This window comes from Podarcis melisellensis, assembly GCF_964234715.1.
Source record: "Podarcis melisellensis genome assembly, chromosome: 6".
Lineage (NCBI taxonomy): Eukaryota > Metazoa > Chordata > Lepidosauria > Squamata > Lacertidae > Podarcis > Podarcis melisellensis.
In genome coordinates this window covers 72,503,354-72,522,390 of record NC_138538.1, presented here as the reverse complement: position 1 = coordinate 72,522,390, position 19,037 = coordinate 72,503,354, and the positions used below count along the sequence as shown (strand labels likewise).

The following is a 19,037-nucleotide window of genomic DNA, read 5'->3' as shown; positions in this document are numbered from 1 at the left end:
TTGTCAGGTATGATTTTAGCTGCGTCTTAACTGGCAGTGCTGCAGCTGGATATCTCTGGGGTTAAAAGTGACTAGGCTACTCAAATTCAAAATCCATGAGTCATTGTTATTTCTGTTTTGGCAATGGGTCAGAACTTTCTGCACATCAAAAGCAAGATGTTAACCTTCCCTGGGTCTTTCCTGGGTCATCTCACCTGCTGTTTACCAGCCTTGACTCAAGATTTGCCCAGGCATACATTCCCGTCATTTCATGATTGCGTTCAAACCCTAAATTTACCGAGGTTAAATATTTACTAATCTGGTTTAGTGTGCAGCTGTCATGTTGAAATCAATAACAGATTGGTGATATTATGCTTGCTATGCCAGCAGGTGCCTCTTCCGTAAATTAGATACTTACGTCAACAAAACCCAATAGCAGTCAGATGGTAGCCTTCATTATTACAGATTCGAAGTTCCCTACGTACACTCTGACCCGATGCCATTTGCAGTGTGGCACCAATAACTGCTGCAGCGGTGCAAGGCAATTCCTTGGATTAATCACTGCTCTACGAAGGCACAAAGGTAAGAGATGGGGTGTTTCGTGCTATTTGCAAAAAGAGAAACAGATGTATGGACAAGGTTTTTGCCTAGAGAATTCTACTGTATGACTCTGTATGAGGTTTTCTCATTTCTGTTGTGGGTGGATAGCATAGCTGTCCCTTCTCCCCCCCCCCCCCCTTATTCTGAATAGGATTCCTCGCAGGAAAAGGGAAAAGTTGGCAGCTATGTTGGGTAGTGCAAGACCAGCAGGGTTTCCGAGCACAATTCAAAGTGTTGGTGCTGACCTTTAAAGCCCTAAACGGCCTCGGTCCAGTATACCTGAAGGAGCGTCTCCACCCCCATCATTCTGCCCGGACGCTGAGGTCCAGCGCCGAGGGCCTTCTGGCGGTTCCCTCATTGTGAGAAGCAAAGCTACAGGGAACCAGGCAGAGGCGCCCGTCCTGTGGAACGCCCTTCCAGCAGATGTCAAAGTGATAAACAACTACTTGACATTCAGAAGACATCTTAAGGCGAAGTTCAGGGAAGTTTTTAACGTGTGATATTTTACTGTATTTTTGGGTTTTATGGAAGCCGCCCAGAGTGGCTGGGGAGGCCCAGCCAGATGGGTGGGGTATAAATAAATTATTATTATTATTATTATTATTATTATTATTATTATTATTATTTACCCAACTCATCAAGACTTTACTCCAGCTCTCACGGGCTGCCTCTGCAATCATCACCATACACACCTGTGACAGCCCATTCAAAGAGGAAATCTTCCGTAGACCCCCTACTCTGGATACTTCCTGGAAAGAAAAAAACATCCAAAGTAGGGGTCTACCCAAGCTTTCCTGCTGCCCCTGTTACATAAGAGTGTGAGGCTTCTCAATCTTTTAATGCAAATGATATAGGGCAGAAATCAGGAACCTGTGATCTTCCAGACATTGTTGGATTCCATCTCTCAGCAGCTCCAGACGGCACGGCTGATGGTCAGGAATGATGGGAGATGGAGTCCAACAACAGCTGGAGGACCACAGGTTCCCCATCCCTGATACAGGGACACCGAGCTATATTTGTGATGATGCAGCCAGGATACACAAAGAAGGTGTCATACATATCAGGTGTCATCTGTAAGCAGGGGTACCAACTTGAATAAAATATGGGGGAACAGGTAAACCCCACCCCACATAATCGATCACATGACGTGGCACGCACACACCATTTGAATGGCAATACCCATCAACTGGGGGAGGGGGCTGGCCCCCTCAAATATTTTATGGGGGAAGCGAAGGGATCTCAGCCCCTAGGAGTTGGCTCCTATGTCTGTGGCATAAATACACAGAGGTGAATAAAAAGTAAATACAGTGGTACCTCAGGTTACAGACGCTTCAGGTTACAGACACTTCAGGTTACAGACTCCACTAACCCAGAAATAGTACCTCGGGTTAAGAACTTTGCTTCAGAATGAAAACAGAAATTGTGTGGCAGCAGCAAGTGGCCCCATTAGCTAAAGTGATACCTCAGGTTAAGAACAGTTTCAAGTTAAGAATGGACCTCCAGAACGAATTAAGTACTTAACCTGAGGTACCACTGTACACTGATTCATGGGCCACTATGGTTTCGACAAATACATTCCAAATATCATTACATTTGTCCATATATAATTTCCATCTGAAAGGGATCTGTTCATGGGTTACAAGCTTTGGCGTGTCATCTATCCATTGATTGAAGGAGGCTGTCCATCAAAAGGAAGAACATGCATACTTCCCCTAACCACCTTGCAACAAGAATATGGCATCTGCCGCTGAATTTTGCTGTGTTTTCTTTTGACAAACTAAGCGACTCAATGCCACCTGGAAGCTGGAATGTAGAAATCTAGTGCCTAAAGCATTACAATGGAGGGATCGCTGCTGCTATCAAGAGCACTGTGTGTTAACAGGAAGGGAAGGAGGACCTTAAAGACATATCACACAAGCTTTCCTCAACCTGATGCCCTCCAGATATTTTTGGACCACAGTTCCCATCATCCCTGCCCACTGGCCATCCTGGCTGAGTCTGATGGGAATTGGAATCCAGCAACACCTGAGAGACACCACGTTGTGGAAGACTGCACAGCATAATCTCAACAAAGACGAAGGCCAGTATCTGAAAGGACAGGTTAAATTGAAAACCAATCTTAGAAGAACCTGAAATTGAGTCTGCATAATTTATGGTGAACTTTAATGGGCTCTTTTTCTCTAGGTGGCGTGAAGTCTCTGAAATGAAATACATTTGCGGCAAAGATTATTTAACTGCTTTGCAATTTAAATTAAACCATGATATATGTCTCAGAAATATCCATTTTACTTGTGTCTGTTTAGCAGGCCTCTCTTCTATTACTTATTTATTAGCTTAAAAGGTTTTAATTTTAACTTTCAATTGAAAAATTCAGAGTGGTTTATAATAAATCTGTTGTATCAGATGGGCATGGGATTATACTTAGAATTCTTGTGTTTCCCTTCTTTTTTCCTTCCTTGCTCTGGTTCTTTATTATTATTTTGAAGTACATTAGTTTTGCCCCCAAATCTATAATAATTACTGGGGAAGGAATAAAGGAACATCCTCTAATATGATTTACATTATTCAGGTATGTTAACAGAGCATGAACACAGTAAATTTAGACACTCCTTTTATTAAATGGATGCCATTTAATACGCTTTCCCTCCTGGAATCATAACATCATAGAACTGTAGAGTTGGAAGGGACCACAAAGGTCATTCCCTGCAGTGCAGGAATCTTTTTGCCTGGTGTGGGACTTGAACCCATGACCTTGAGATTAAAAGTCTCAAACTCTACCAACAGAGCTCTCCCTATCCAACAGCATTGCCTTATATAGGCTTTCGACTATTAACAGAATGGCCTGAACTTCAATTATGAGCACCACATGGGAGATGGCTTGGATGGGAGTTGGATGTGCATTTGATACTATATATGAGATAAGGTAAAGGTAAAGGTACCCCTGCCCGTACGGGCCAGTCTTGACAGACTCTGGGGTTGTGCGCCCATCTCACTTAAGAGGCCAGGGGCCAGCGCTGTCCGAAGACACTTCCGGGTCACGTGGCCAGCGTGACATCGCTGCTCTGGCGAGCCAGAGCTGCACACGGAAACGCCGTTTACCTTCCCGCTGGTAAGCGGTCCCTATTTATCTACTTGCACCCGGAGGTGCTTTCAAACTGCTAGGTTGGCAGGCACTGGGACCGAGCAGCGGGAGCGCACCCCGCAGCAGGGATTCGAACCGCCGACCTTTCGATCAGCAAGTCCTAGGCGCTGAGGCTTTAACCCACAGCGCCACCTGTGTCCCTGTAATATATGAGATACCCTCCACCATAAGTGGTACCGGTATCTCTCAGGGACCGTGCTGAGGAGGGCTGCACTGAGGAGGAATGGTGGGAGCCTCCCCCTCCCCCTGCTCCTGATCAGGATCCTGAATCTTCCCAGGAGCAGGAGGACACTATAGATTTGGAAGAGTGGTTTGCAGAAGGACATAGTTCAGAAGGCAGAAGCTGGGAAGTACAGTGGTACCTCAGGTTACAGACGCTTCAGGTTACAGACGCTTCAGGTTACAGACTCCGCAAACCCAGAAATAGTACCTCGGGTTAAGAACTTTGCTTCAGGATGAGAACAGAAATCGTGCTCCAGCAGCATGACAGCAGCAGGAGGCCCCATTAGCTAAAGTGGTGCTTCAGGTTAAGAACAGTTTCAGGTTAAGAACGGACCTCCGGAACGAATTAAGTTCTTAACCCGAGGTACCACTGTACTGGAGGGGGAACAGCTAAGAGAAGAAGCAGAGAGAGAGAGAGAGAGAGAGAGAGAGAGAGAGAGAGAGAGAGAGAGAGTGTTAACAGACACACTGTCTCTGGAAAGTGTCCATCTGCTCAGCCCAATGTCAAGAAGAGCAGATAAGGTGGCAGCACAGGAAAGCACAGTGGTTGAGAGATCAGGTTACAAGAGGCTGTAGTGACGTGGGGGACTAGGGAGGAAGTGGGTGCACCTTCATTCCTAGGAAATGGATTCTTTGCTCCCTCGCTGTGATCATTAAGTTTCTAACTGGTAAGAAGACTCCTTTCGTTTTGTTCTGCTTATCTACTGCCATTTGGAAGTTCCACACTTAAATTGCTGATAATTTCAAAGAGGATTAACTCTTGATATACTATTTGATGGGCAAAACAATTCAACCCCATGATCTACTACCCTAGAGGTGGCTTTGATGAAGGAGAGGTGTCCCTCTGCCCAGCTCCACCAGTGTGAAGGGTCCTGCTCCACCTGTAGAAAGATGAGTAGAAGCTGCTGTCAACAGTATGCCTATTAGCAGTAGCCTCTTGTATGCTCCCTCCATAGCTCACAGATCTAGTGGGACCAAGTGGTTCATTCCTACTGCACAAATTTATTGGGGAGGGGGTAGCACATTTTTTTCTTAGTTTCAACACAAAGTGGACCGATAGATCCAGGCATTTCAAGTCACCAGAAACAGATGAATATCTGAAAAAGCATATTGGGAAAAAACTCTGCATGTGTTCTCCAAATGCTACAGGCTCCCTGAAGGATCTTTGGCACAGCCAACATTTGATGTCTAGGGCTGGTGTTCTTATAAAAACAATTGGGTGAAACAAAAGGGGATTCCTGAGCTACTCTGCATTTTTGCTGCATGGAACCATCCATGTGCTTTCAGGTATTTCCATTCATGGCTATTTTGAACATTCACACACTAACAAAAGCATTTGTGAAATGCTACTGCTATGGAATGCAAGCAGGAAAATTATACAAGATACAGGGCCTGTCAGAAAACAGTCAGATCAATAAAACTACTTCCATTTCTTTCCCTCCTTCCATATATTATGATCAGGGCTTTTTTTTCAGCCGGCACTCACAAGAACTCAGGTGGGCGCCATTGCCATTATAAGAGAACAAGGGAGGCGTTCATGGTGAGTTCCAACACCTCTTTTTTCTAGAAAAATAATAATAATAATAATAATAATAATAATAATAATAATAATAATAATAATAATAAATTTTATTTATATCCCGCCCTCCCCAGCCGAAGCCGGGCTCAGGGCGGCTAACAACACCAAAATAGTGTGACATTATAAAAACATTATAAAAATTAATTAAAATCAAGATTGATGGCAGCCATAAAGTTTTGTAAAGGTTGCCAGAGGAGGGAGTCAGGCTGTGCCCTAACCAAAGGCCTGGCGGAACAGCTCTGTCTTGCAGGCCCTACGGAAAGATGTCAAGTCCTGCAGGGCCCTTGTCTCTTGTGACAGAGCATTCCACCAGGTTGGAGCCGCAGCCGAAAAGGCCCTGGCTCTAGTTGAGGCCAGCCTAACCTCTCTGTGGCCTGGGACCTTCAAGGTGTTTTTGTTTGAAGACCGTAGGTTCCTCTGTGGGGCATACCAGGAGAGGCGGTCCCATAGGTACGAGGGTCCTAGGCCGTATAGGGCTTTGAAGGTTAAAACCAGCACCTTAAACCTGATCCTGTACTCCACCGGGAGCCAGTGCAGCTGGTATAGCACCGGATGAATGTGATCTCGCAGCGAAGACCCCGTAAGGAGTCTCGCTGCGGCATTCTGCACCCGCTGGAGTTTTTGGGTCAGTCTCAAGGGCAGCCCCACGTAGAGCGAGTTACAATAATCCAGTCTGGAGGTGACCGTCGCGTGGATCACAGTAGCTAGGTCAGGGCGAGAGAGGTAAGGAGCCAACTGCTTAGCTTGGCGGAGATGAAAAAATGCCGCCTTTGTAATAGCTGCAATCTGCGCCTCCATGGAGAGGGAGGTATCGAAGATTACACCCAAACTCTTAACGGACGGTGCTGGCACTAATTGCACCCCCGCAAGAGATGGGAGCTGCCCCCTCAGTCCCATATCATCCCGTCCCAGCCAGAGGACCTCTGTCTTCGAAGGATTTAACTTCAACCGGCTCCCACGCAACCATCCAGCCACAGCTTCCAAGCATCTGATCAGTGTGTCTGGGGCCGAGTCAGGATGGCCATCCATCAACAGATAGAGTTGGGTGTCATCAGCATACTGATGGCAGCCCAGCCCAAAACTCCTGACAAGCTGGGCGAGGGGGCGCATAAAGATGTTAAAAAGCATCGGGGAGAGAATCGCACCCTGAGGCACTCCACACACCAAGGAGTGGCGCGATGACAATTCCCCCCCAAGCGCCACCCTCTGTCCCCGACCAGAGAGAAACGAGCGCAGCCATTGAAGGACTGTGCCCTGAATCCCCACGTCGGCAAGGCGGTGGTCCAGAAGTTCATGATCGACCATGTCAAAAGCTGCTGACAAATCTAGAAGAATCAGCAGCCCCGACCCGCCTCGATCCAGCTGTCTACGAAGATCATCTGTTAGGGCAACCAGAGCCGTCTCGGTCCCATGGCCAGCGCGGAAGCCGGACTGGAATGGATCCAGAGCCGATGTTTCATCCAGAAACCCACCAAGCTGTTCAGCAACCGCTCTCTCAATCACCTTACCCAGGAACGGAAGATTTGAAACCGGGCGGTAATTGGATAGATCTAAAGGATCTAATGATGTTTTCTTTAAGAGCGGGCGCACCACTGCCTCCTTCAGTTCCCCTGGGAATGTCCCCGTGCCAAGGGACAAATTGATGATATCCCCCAGGAGGGCCCGCACCTCGTCTGGACACGCTCTAATCAGCCAAGACGGGCACGGGTCAAGAGGACAGGTGGTGGGCTTTCCAGCTCGGAGGAGTCTGTCCACATCGGCTGGGGATATCCGGTCGAAGTGGTCCAATACTGGACCCGAGGACAGTCGAGGGGCCTCCAGTTCCTTTATTGTGTCCAAATTGGCAGGGAGGTCATGGCGGAGCGACAAGACCTTCTCCGCAAAAAAGCTCGCAAATGCCTCACAGCTGTGTGTCAATTTGTTATTTAAATTTGGCTGTCCTTCGAGGGACGTTAAAGACCGAATTATACTAAATAATTGCGCCGGGCGAGAGCTAGCGGATGCAATGGAGGCCGAGAAGTAGGACTTCTTAGTGGCCTTCACAGCCATCTCGTAGGTTTTCATAAAAACCCTATAAGATGTTCTTGAAGCTCCGTCACGGGCACGCCGCCATACTCGCTCTAGCCGTCTGAGGTCCCGCTTCATTTTCCGGAGCTCCTTGGTAAACCAGGGAGCCCGGTTTCTGCGGGGTCGCAGAGGGCGCTTAGGTGCGATCTCATTGATGGCTGCCAGGAGATGGGTATTCCAGCCCTCAACAAGCTCAGTCAATGAGTCGCCAGGGGGAGAAAGGTCCCGCAAGGCTTGACGGAATCTATCAGGATCCATCAGCCTCTGCGGGCGAGCCCAAATCGGCTCGCCACCTAAGCAGGGTGGGGGTGGAACGTCAATCCTGGCTTTCAGAGCGTAGTGATCCACAGTAGGAATCCCAAGCCAACTGATTATTATTAATTTTATTATTTATTAAATTAGTATACAACCCTTCACCCACAGATCTCAGAGCAGTTCACAACATAAAAATATATATGATAACTTCAGCAAACTATCAAATGTAAAAATCAAAAACAGCAATATGCCAGTAGATGACACAGATAGAAAGAACAAGAGTGTTTCAATCCAGTTTGTTCAGATTTGAAAGTAGGGATGGGAAATGAGTTTCAGCCAGTGGGTCAAATCCTAATACCCCTCCCCCAATATCTATATGGGCCACTTTGACAGGTGAGCAGAGCCTGTCTATCACCTGACATCGCCATGATGTCAGCCAAAGTCTTTCCTTTTGCAGACCAGCTTCGATTCAAGCCAGTCCACAAAGGGAAGATGTTCACTTGCCTGTCGGTTTTGAAATCAAGCTTCTTGGGCAAAGGAAGCATAGTTTGCTGCATGCCCACTCGGGGAGCTCTTGAGAGGAGCCAATCCCAGTAGGGCTTGCACTGGATGCGAAATACTTTAAAAGATCCTGACTACAGACCTTGCTTGCCCAGGGACAACTGGGATTTGTTGAGATATAAGAATTGGGATATAGCATCATGTAAAGCAGAGACATTACCTTGCCAAAAAAGGTCCGTATAGTTAAAGCTATGGTTTTCCCAGTAGTGATGTATGGAAGTGAAAGCTGGACCATAAAGAAGGCTGATCGCCGAAGAATTGATGCTTTTGAATTATGGTGCTGGAGGAGACTCTTGAGAGTCCCATGGACTGCAAGAAGATCAAACCTCTCCATTCTTAAGGAAATCAGCCCTGAGTGCTCACTGGAAGGACAAATCCTGAAGCTGAGACTCCAATACTTTGGCCACCTCATGAGAAGAGAAGACTCCCTGGAAAAGACCCTGATGTTGGGAAAGATGGAGGGCACAAGGAGAAGGGGACAACAGAGGACGAGATGGTTGAACAGTGTTCTCGAAGCTACCAGCATGAGTTTGACCAAACTGCGGGAGGCAGTGGAAGACAGGAGTGCCTGGCGTGCTCTGGTCCATGGGGTCATGAAGAGTCGGATACGACTAAACGACTAAACAACAGCAACAACAAAAATTATGTCAGTTACGGAGTAGATGGGTGCAGCTTGGGGAAAATGAACTGATGGGCCAAATTTAGATCCCTATGGGGCCTAATTGGCCCCACAGGTCAGGGTACCATACCACTTTATTAAGAAAGAAAGAAAGAAAGAAAGAAAGAAAGAAAGAAAGAAAGAAAGAAAGAAAGAAAGAAAGAAAGAAAGAAAGACAATGCGAAATAGAAAAGAAATGGGACAGACTTAGGCAGAAGTGATATGGACTGAAAATAGGCCATATCATCTCCACCCGTAGGTTCCCATATGCCAGGGTAATCAATGTGGCTCCCTCCAGATGTTTTTGGACTATGACTCCCATCATCCCTGAGTATTTGCCATGCCTGTTGGTGCTGATGGGAGTTCATGTTGGCTATTCCTACACTGTGCAGTTCCTGACAAACCCACCAAGATCTAATCAGCTGTTATTTTGTGTCATGTATTGGCACCGTCAATCCAATCCAGCTCACAGATTCGGCACACTCATTTTAAGTATTTATTCTTTTAGGACTTAGAATTTAGGTGAAAACACGTAAAGGTAAAGGGACCCCTGACCATTAGGTCCATTCGTGGCCGACTCTGGGTTTGCGGCGCTCATCTCGCTTTATAGGCCAAGGGAGCCGGTGTACAGCTTCCAGGTCATGTGGCCAGCATGACTAAGCCGCTTCTGGCGAATCAGAGCAGCTCATGGAAACACCATTTACCTTTCCGCTGGAGCAGTACTTATTTATCTACTTGCACTTTGACGTGCTTTCGAATTGCTAGGTTGGCAGGAGCAGGGACCAAGCAACGGGAGCTCACCCCATCACGGGGATTCGAACCACCGACCTTCTGATCCGGCAAGTCCTAGGCTCTGTGGTTTAACCCACATACCAATGTTTAAATTCCTGTCTTTTAACAGATTAAAAATAGCACAGTTCCAATGAGTTCTTGGAGACCACCGAAAGGGACTGTAGTTAAGTCTTCACTAGTGATAAATGGTAGTTAGGCTCTCATGGGCACAATGCTCACCTCCTGCCTTTGTAGCATATTTTAGCTAAAGCCAGCTGGTTGGTGCTTGCATCCAGCAGGGACATGGGAAAATCCCCTGAGGACCTCATGCCTACTGGGTGGTGAGGAGCTCACAGAAGCAAAGCGAGAGAGATAATTCCCTCCCAGAAATATGTGTGCGTTGCTCATTCACATGCAAATGCCCTGGATGTTCTGTGAGCTCCCAGCAATTGTAGGGAATTGACACTGTCCTAATTTTGAGAGCTGGCTGTATTCATGGTGAGCCTTTGTGTTCATTTTCTATGAAGAATGTAATTATGTGTGTTTTCCATAGAGCAGACTGGCAGCACAAGAAGCTCCATTCAGCAGAAAGCTTTCCATTAGGGCGTGAACAGATAAAGTCAGCCGTCAGGGCCAAGGAAACAGTGAGTCAGAATATATAGCAGCAATTGTTACGTAAGGCAGAGAGACGTGGAAAGAGTCACAAGTGTGTTCCTGTCAATCTCGGAGGACGAGGGTTTGCACATCAACTGGATATCAGGTGCGAGCGCTGCTTGGTAGCTCGTTCTGTGTTTGCCGGTAAATATTTGCACACTACATCAATGGAATGTCATGCATTTGGCTTGCATGTGCAACTCGCCTGGCCTATAAGCTGCCTGAGCTCAAGTTGGACTAAAGAAGCATGCGCAGCTAATGAGATCATGCTGGAATTTCACTTAAGGACCCACAGATGTAAAAATGGCCAGCCACCCATTCGTCTTCAAAGCAGACATCAAGCAGCCATGAGGAAAGACTGAAGGACATCTGGGACTTATACAGCTCCAGGGAAGTCCAATTTATACAGGAAACAGTTGAAAGGATCCATGCACAGCCCATTATATTCCGTGCAATGTACCTATTATGGCCCAAATGCATGTTCAGCCCCTCCTGGTGGTGCAGCAATACAACTGCTAGCACATTTGCAAAGCTAAGCAGGGCCTGGTATGGTTTCAAGCTGGATGGGAGACTGCATGTTGAGATACCTGCATTGCAGGGGTTGGACTCAGGATCCCTTCCAACTCGACAATTCTATTATTCTATGGTTCTATGAACTTCCATGGTGTATATGGGACCATAACCTACTCATAAAGGTTGTATTTTGGAAGATGCACTGCTGGCACACTAATGTTACACACAGATGTGACAGCACATGTAGAAAGTGCATTTAAACATAGAAAGACACACATGGGAAGCTTAGCTGATTAAGGGTTTTCTACATAACCAGAATCCTGTATGAATCAGGACTGATCTATGTGCACATGAATTAGTTTTCTTTATCAAGTACATTCTGCTCAGCCAAAGGGGAAGATCCCATCAGATCACTGAGATTAAAGCAGTATGCAGGTTTATCACAACCTGTAGGAGGAAAGGAACTGAAGAGACTTATGTATCTGCTGACTAACCATGTTTCTACAAAGCAGGTCTCTATGCGAATGAATTAAAGGTGTGTAATGGGTTAAACCACAGAGCCTAGGACTTGCCGATCAGAAGGTCGGCAGTTCGAATCCCCTCGACACTCGGTCCCTGCTCCTGCAAACCTAGCAGTTCGAAAGCACATCAAAGTACAAGTAGATAAATAGGTACCGCTCTGGCGGGAAGGTAAACGGCATTTCCGTGCACTGCTCTGGTTCGCCAGAAGCGGCTCAGTCATGCTGGCCACATGACCTGGAAGCTGTACGCTGGCTCCCTCGGCCAGTAAAGCGAGATGAGTGCTGCAACCCCAGAGTCAGTCACAACTGGACCTAATGGTCAGGGGTCCCTTTACCTTTACCTTTAATGATTTGATGTAGGACCAAAAGAGGCATTGGCCCATAATATACAGAAAAAGAATCAAGTGCTCTCGCTTTCTTCTCAGCAGCAGACACATATGTCTGGGAATGCTGAATGGCAAAGGGGGGGGGGAGCTAAGAAAGGCATAGGGAGAGAGTTCAAGTTGTTGTCTAGCAATCTTGTGACTTGCCAGTGAAATATACTGATCTGGCTGTAAAGAAAAGTGGACTTCTAGCAGAGGCTTATTGACTCAACTCAGAATGTGGAATGCCTTCTGAAGAAGGATTCACACAAGATTACAAGACTCATTATTTCTTCTTCTCCTCCTCCTCCTTCTTCTTCTCCTTCTTCTTCGTCTTCTCCTTCTTCTTATTATTATCCTTCTTCTCAGCCAGCTGTACTGAGAAGTCTAATCTGAAAAGACTTAATTTTCCTTTCACCATTCAAAAGAGCCTATTGTGTTTGGAGTAGATTTATTCTAAAACATTTCCTTTTGGCTTATTGCCAGCTACATCTCTGAGTTATCCATTGCTATTCTCTTCATGTTCTTATTGTTCCATCCAAATTAACTGCCAGAACACTTGGGATTCCCATTTAAAATTCATTGCATTTTAATTTTCTTATACTCAGCAAAATTTGTCAACATCTATTCTATGAATAACACCAAATTCTGAACCAAAATGGGAAGAGAAGAAGAAGAGGAGGAGGAGGAGGAGGAGGAAGAGGAGGAGGAGGAGGAGGAGGAGTTTGGATTTGATATCCCACTTTATCACTACCTGAAGGAGTCTCAAAGCAGCTAACAATCTCCTTTCCCTTCCTCCCCCACAACAAACACTCTGTGAGGTGAGTGAGGCTGAGAGACTTCAGAGAAGTGTGACTAGCCCAAGGTCACCCAGCAGCTGCATGTGGAGGAGCAGGGAAGCGAACCCGGTTCACCAGATTACGAGTCCACTGCTCTTAACCACTACACCACACTGGGCCTTCCTTGCTCAAATCTGAGAAAGCCCAGGGCAAAAGGAGATGAGAAAAAGCATTTTGTGTTTAATAAAGCATTTTGTGTTTAATAAAGATACGTGCATGTTTTTAGCATGAAGAAAGGGGAAAGGGCATTATCTGAAAAACAAACCTGTATGCAATGTACAACGCCAGTCAACTAAAAGAAAAGACGTTCTCTTGCTCTGAGGAGGAGAGTTCCAACTTTCAGCCCTCCAAATGTTGATAAACTACAAGTCACATCATCTTGGACCATCGGTCTTGATGGCTAATAGGAACGACTGAGAACAACATCTACAGGACCATAGATCAGGCCACCACCCACTTCTCGTGGACATTTTCAAAGACAATCTTTTGTCTTCAGCCAGCAAACATCTTAGTTGGGAGCAGGGGCAGCGTCATACAGTACCTGCATTACCCCACAGACATAACAGTGCTATATATGTTGTGTGCAATCACAATTTGGATGTACATTGCTTGGTAGTGCTTTATTATAGTGTTTATTGGAAGCAATAAAAATTAGTTTTAAAAACAGACGGACAAACAAACTACTTCCAAAGGAAAATTATAGAATACAGTTTTATAATAGGGCTTCCAGGCCTATGTGTCAGTACAAAGTCTTAAAAGCTGATCCTGAAAATCAGGTCCTATCTGCATGCATGTTAGGAAGATAGCTGCTTCCTTTGCCCACTACACCTCTGTCGTAAAGTCTGACTGTGCTTTAGATGCAGCCAATGACCTTTGGATATTGAGCCAATCTTCCAGTGCACTGAAAACAAGTCTTCCTTAGTTCAATAGGCTGTATGGCAAAAGACTGAAACCAGTGATGTCAATGAAATCTTAGGGGAGTTTACAGCAATGGAGACTGTGCTTTATGCCTGGAATTTATACGTTCAGTTCCTTCCCAAAAATAAAAGCAAGATGTCTTGCAATTGCAGTAACAAGTAAAGGTTGGCACAACATCTGACACTTCTGTGAATGCAGTAATAAATTGCTGATAACATCACATGAATCCAAAATGGCCTTTCTCTTTTTTTAAAAAAAATATATGAAATAGTATAGTCATTGTTTAAACAAACCACTAACTTGGCTGCCCCTGATATATATTGTTCTACACTACAGAGAAAGGGACAGAATGTCATATAAACACATTCATCAAATGTACAGACCTTAGTATGACTCATGCTAAATAAGAGACCAACGTATGTTTTTTAAACGCCCTCAGTATCAGAAATCTCTAAAAGTCTCTTGTGATTCTCAGCATTCTTACTCTTGAGATTTTATTTTATTTTTATTTTAGCCTGTTAGCCAATGCTGCAATAGAATCTCTAATATAGAACCTCCTTCCCCCTTGTTAGGACCAGCCCAAGACATTTTGCTGCCTGAGGCAAAGATGGCTCCTCTCGCATTGCATGTACAAAAGCTGACCAGACCACTAATTCAATCTTAGGTCAACTGTCATGGGGCAGTGTCTTCCACTGCACCTGAGGGCAGCAGATTGGCTTAAGGGGCACAGGGCAGATCACAAGGCATACACAGCTCTATTATCCAAAATCTTGCTCTCCCCTCCATCCCTCAGGAGCTGCCTCCCTTCTGCCTAACAGTAGGGCTGTTCCCGTCCCATGTCAAACTCACTTTCTGAAACTAACTTCCAAGGTAAATACACCTGAACTCCTCCTCCCTGGTTTGTTTTTTCCCAGCTGATAAAAACATTTCTATGTTGGAATGCTTTTTCCACTGTCAAAATGATGTGGGCTGCTGTTTGACTGGCACTCGCTGTTGAGTTTTGGTTTGGGGCAAACACCTAGATGCCATTATGTTGTACCGAATACCTTTGGGAAGGGAAGGCAGCTGCCAAATGTTCTAAATAAATAAGGCAAGCCTCTAAAAATCTAAGTTGCAAGAGGATCTTACAAAATCGTTTTTTAATTATCTGGCCAGACTATGGTTTTAATGTTTACATACCTACCCACATGAAGTAATTTGTGCTCAGGCATTAGTCTCTTATTTCTATGAGTTAGTGACACAGAACTGAACAGGGCTACTTCACATGCTATGAAGTGAGATGCTTTTTCATGGGGGCTAGGATCAATGTGTAGGTCGTTTGATGGGGAAGTGTGGGCACATGCATGTACTTTTTCTGCATGCCTGTATACACATACTGTGTAACATATTTACCCAAGGATAGATTATTGGAAGCCCTTGTCCCAAATCTGGTTCTCTAAGATGAACTAGCTGGATCCACTGCTGTCAATTCAGAGGGATGAGAAATCAGTAGAAGATGCAATGGCTATGGCAACAAGATTTGGAGGTCAGCAGTGTTCGAAACGCCCATTGTTCTTGGAGCATTTTGCAACAGGGAATGTCATTTGTGTGAGCAGTTTCTAAGCTCTGGGCGCTGTACTGAGCCTAAGATTTCAGATTAAAACTGCAGAGTGGAAGGAAAGGAGGACCTTTTACTGCCTCCCCACTTGCGGCCACTCTCTGAAGACTGGAGAAGAGACCCTCTTAAGAATATTAGGGGTTTGGGCAGGGGAAGGACTAGACCATGTGAAAAACGAACACAATATTTTAGCTGCAGTTGTGCATATTCTTGTTATTAAAAAGTGCACCTAGACATTCCATTGTTGTGCCCATAACCTCGGTTTAAGGTGTCTTTTAGCTCCTAGCTTTCATATCTCAGTTTCTATCACTGGAGGAGAGAAGAACTGGTGTACCATCCTCTTTCCCCTCCTCTGTGCATGCCACCCCATCCATGACCAGAGAGTTATGCATGGATTGCATGCAAAGTGCTTACACTGAGCTGCTAAAGCAAAGACTGGAGCGCCATTTGTCAGGAATGCTGCAGTTGACTCCCGCACTGTAGATCCTGCGCTATGCAGGAAGATGAATTGGGCCAGATGACCTCCACAGTTCCTTTCAATTCTACAAGTCTACAGAAATCTGGCAAGAATGAATTTTTTAAATCTGCGAGACGGTTGATGAACCCCTGTTTAAATGATGCACACCAGTGGTGAAACAAAATAGTTTTGGGATTGCATGGTGTTCTTTCACAATTTGCAAAGCATCAAATCATGCGACTAGTGGCTGTGAAATGCTGACCGCTCCATATTTACATGGGCAGTGTAGATCTGCTTTTGAGAACTGCTTCCTCTGTCTCTGTCAGAACCACGGTCAGTTAATCATCTGTCCTATAGTCTCATTGCTACTTCAGGCAATGGTTTAACAACAATCTCAGCCTGTCAATCCCTTGCCTTTATTGCACCTGATTCCACTGTCACTCCAATTTATTGCCTGCCCAGCAACTCACTTTATTTGTCAGAGGACGAAGCTCATCTATGCAGGCTGCCAGGGGAGCCAATCCAGTGATTTGTGGGTGAAGAATGCAGAAATGCACAGCTATGTACCTTCTTCTTCCCCAGGAGGTTCCTCTTTTACAACTCTTAGCCAGTCTCTTATTAATTGGGGCTCTCTCTCCCCCTTGTTAGCGCCACTCACCTCTCTTCAGCATCCTATCTCTGTTGGACTTACTTCCCAGGTCAAATCTGTTGCTGCTAATGTTCCCTTTGACTCATTTTCAACAGATAGTACCAGAGATCCGGACAGATCCAGACTGCCAAATGCATTTACCATTCCGTTGGCTTACTGTATTACTTTCCTAGCATTTGCTTGTCACCTTGGTATGGTCACTAAAAGCAATGTGGACCTCTATTCAAGTAAATTCTGATTAGGACTAAGTGTTGGTTTCTCTGGGCTATGGTTTCAGGATCACAACTTTCTTCGTTTTAAGTTCTGCAGCAGCTATATCTGGGCAGAGGTTATGAAATTGCTATGGCTGAACTTGACAGGGGTGCCATTCAAATAAGATGGCAGTCCCCCTTCCTTTTGTATCAGATGAAGAAATGTCCATCTAGTTCAGAATCCTATAGAAATGGCAGCCACCCAGAAAATCCTGGGAAATTTAGAAGCAAGGTGTGAAGGCAACAGACCTTCCCTTTCAATTCCACTTGGAATCAGATGCTCAGAGGAACACTGCATCCAAACACAATGGGTCCATTTAGCTGTCACCATGGGTATTTGCTACTGACAAATTTATCCCCACCATACAATTCTTTAATCTTTTTACCTGAAACCATCCAGGGATGTGTACGCAGAGGAGAGGAAGTCCCATTACATGAGAGGAGCACCACTCGTGTTGGATACAAATCCAAGCCTTGTTTGTCACGGTCACACTATAACGTGACAGAATACTTAGAACTGGTGTGTTTAAAAGATATGTATCTTACAAACTTGCCCTTCTAAGGGCATGTCTCCATCAAGCACTGGCACTGAACAATGTCCCGTTATTTCATATTAAGCATGCAGTAGAAGACAGAAGACGGTATCAAAACATATCACCCACTTAATAAGAAGACAACAGGGGCTTTGATGTTTAATTGCATCCAACTAGCTTGTCTTGGTCTTTTGCTGAATGCAAAATAATGTTTTCCAAATACATCTGAAAATGATTGTGTTGTCTGCGAAAGGTTTCTCCTAATACAAAGCCTCAGGTCCATGTTTAGTTTGTTCCAGGCAATAAGGTCTGGAACACATATTGCACATCAAAGGCCTTCTTTCATCTTCATCTAAACTATCTCAGATTTAACGCAGAAGGCCTTGGTGGAATAAACAGCACAATGGGGTTGCTTTGCTGGGCAGGCTTCTATGGCATCATCAGAATGTGAAGTACGTATTGGCCAAAGCATCTCATCCTACCGAGACGTGACGCCTCATCTCTAGGAAACCTCTGTTCAAGAAGTACACTTAATTCGTTCTGGAGGTCCGTTCTTAATCTGAAACTGTTCTTAACCTGAAGCACCACTTTAGCTAATGGGGCCTCCTGCTGCCGCTGCGCCGCCAGAGCATGATTTCTGTTCTTATCCTGAAGCAAAGTTCTTAACCTGAAGCATTATTTCTGGGTTAGTGGAGTCTGTAACCTGAAGCGTCTGTAACCTGAAGCCTCTGTAACGCGAGGTACCACTGTTCTCTGCAAGTGGATAAAAAAGTATTTATAACTTTACACTCACCTCACAGAGTGTTTGTTGTGGGGGAGGAAGGGAAAGGAGAATGTTAGCCGCTTTGAGACTCCTGAAGGGGAGTGAAAGGCGGGATATCAAATCCAAACTCTTCTTCTTCTACATAACTCCATTTGAACCTTCAGCAAGCCCAGGAGTTCTATCTTCAGTGCCAATCCTTATTTGGCCAAAACAGAGCCATCCATGCACAAGAAAGAGGCTTCAACATGCTTCGGGGAACCCAAAGCTTTCAAGAGGCATAAACTGGAGAAGACGGGTGGAACTGAAGATCCTGGAACTCTGGATCAGGAGCAATCAGGAACAATCCACATGTTGTTGCAGGTCCCATTCTTATATAACCTAGTAATTCTAAATGACTTCTCAGCTACAGCATTCACTATAAATTGACATCTCAAAACTCAGAATAATGGGAACCATCCATTACAGAAAAAGCTACTGCTGGTCTTGGGAAAAATCTGTAAAACGTGGAGCAAGATGCTAACCAGAAATCCATAGGTACATGCAGTGCTTTTTCAGGGGGTACTCAAGGGTACACAGTACCAGCACCTCTTTTTTGTTGTTAGAAAGTGTGGCACTTACTGTAACAACTTCATGGTGAGTACCAGCAACTATTTTTCTAGGGGGGAAAGCACTGGGTACATGTATGGTCTCACAGAGGGAGGGAGGGAAAGATGTTAGATATTACTTTATGAAGCTGGAGGTTGCACACAGTTTTGGCTTCTATGGATGGGACACAGTGATAGGCCCAAAGTAACGCAGGGAGCACCATGGCTTAGTGTGGTTGTTAACAGTGGCCTCTCTGGTCCTAGTCCAGCACTCTAAGCATAGTTTGACACTGGCTGGTCTTTGCACAGTACTTTGGTGTATTATTCTGCAGAGAGGAGGAGGGGGAGGAGGAGGCGAAGAAGAAGAAGAAGAAGAAGAAGAAGAAGAAGAAGAAGAAGAAGAAGAAGAAGAAGAAGAAGAAGAAGAAGAAGAAGAAGATATCCCGCCTTTCACTTCTCTTAAGGAGTCTCAAAGCGGCTAACATTCTCCTTTCCCTTCCTCCCCCACAACAAACACTCTGTGAGGTGAGTGGGGCTGAGAGACTTCAAAGAAGTGTGACTG

At 45.3% G+C, this 19,037-nt stretch overlaps 1 protein-coding gene across 1 annotated transcript in view; it reads left to right on the top strand.

The window, feature by feature from the left end:
• Positions 1-438: 438 nt before the first annotated feature.
• PALMD (palmdelphin) overlaps positions 439-19,037 on the top strand; it is a 57,336-nt gene continuing 38,737 nt past the window's right edge. Inside the window, exon 1 of the mRNA XM_081914238.1 lies at positions 439-561. The gene's annotated coding sequence lies outside the window, so the exon portion shown is untranslated. The remainder of the gene's footprint in view (positions 562-19,037) is intronic.